The sequence below is a fragment of the Microtus ochrogaster genome, linkage group LG8, assembly GCF_000317375.1.
Source record: "Microtus ochrogaster isolate Prairie Vole_2 linkage group LG8, MicOch1.0, whole genome shotgun sequence".
Lineage (NCBI taxonomy): Eukaryota > Metazoa > Chordata > Mammalia > Rodentia > Cricetidae > Microtus > Microtus ochrogaster.
The window spans coordinates 25937893-25939087 of NC_022033.1; the positions used below are offsets into that span (position 1 = coordinate 25937893).

Genomic DNA, 1195 nt, shown 5'->3' on the forward strand with positions numbered 1-1195 from the left:
TCCTTGCATTCAGAATGTATTAAATCGATGGCTGAATGCAGTGTGCTCTTCCACATCTTCACCCACAAGCACAAGTTTATTTTGCATAAACCATTTTTTTTATCGATTCTTAGAATTGAGAAGTATTCCCAGCACCAGCTAAGGTATTCAGGCATGCAAGCCAGTACACAGTGAGTCCTGTGGCCCAGTGGCTCCCCTGTTGAGGCTGTGTGACACCAAGTGCCTGTCAGGCCTATTATATGCATACCCTTTTGTGGTGCTGGGGATAGAACTCACAATCTTGTACATGGCACCTGAGCCACCCGAAACAAGGCCATGTTATGAAGCACAGACTTGCCTCTCAAATGCTAGGCCTGCAGGCTGCCTGAAGCCCATGTTTCCCCTCCCCCCCTTTTACCTCTTTACCTGGTCATTTTCTTGTGTGCCTTTCATGTGTGTTTGTTTTGGTGCTGGGAATTGAGTCAGCCTTTGTTTGCTAACATGTGCTGTTGCTGAGCTATCCCTCAGTCTGTACTTTGCATTAGGGTTCACTCTTGTGCCCCTGGTAAGCTCCCACGGTGTAACCATACACTGTGCTTCACTTATTGACCTATTAGATTTTGGTATGAATTTGTTTAGATTAAAAATAACTACATTGGCTGGGCAGTGGTGGCGCACGCCTTTAATCCCAGCACTCAGGAGGCAGAAGTAGGCGGATCTCTGTGAGTTCGAGGCCAGCCTGATCTACAAGAGCTAGCAGGACAAGCTCTAAAGCTACAGAGAAACCCTGTTTCAAAAAACAAAACAAACAAACAACAAAAACAAAACTACGCTGGATTTCCCTGTATGTATATATTTAATCATACCTCTTAATGGAAACTGGACTCGTCCCATTCTTTTTTATTTTTTTCATATTTTTTTCAAGATAGGGTTTCTCTGTGTGGCCCTGGCTATCCTGGAACTCACTCTGTAGACCAGGCTGGCCTTGTACTCACAGAGATCCACCTGCCTCCGCCTCCTGAGTACTGGGATGAAAGGTGTGCACCACTAGCACCCAGAGAGTTGTCCCCACTCTCTTGCTATCACAGTGTCACAACAGATAACCCAGGAGAGACACTTGTCTGTAGGATAAATCCTTAGGATTGTTATGCCAAAAGGTCTGTGCATTGAAAGGGTGGAAACAATTTTATTACATTTTATTTATCTCTCTCTGTGT

At 44.9% G+C, this 1195-nt stretch overlaps 1 protein-coding gene across 1 annotated transcript in view; it reads left to right on the plus strand.

Annotated features, from left to right (window-relative positions):
- The window catches only part of Kif3b (kinesin family member 3B), a 47318-nt gene that overhangs the window by 27504 nt on the left and 18619 nt on the right, over positions 1-1195 (plus strand). The gene's annotated exons all lie outside the window — the stretch shown is intronic.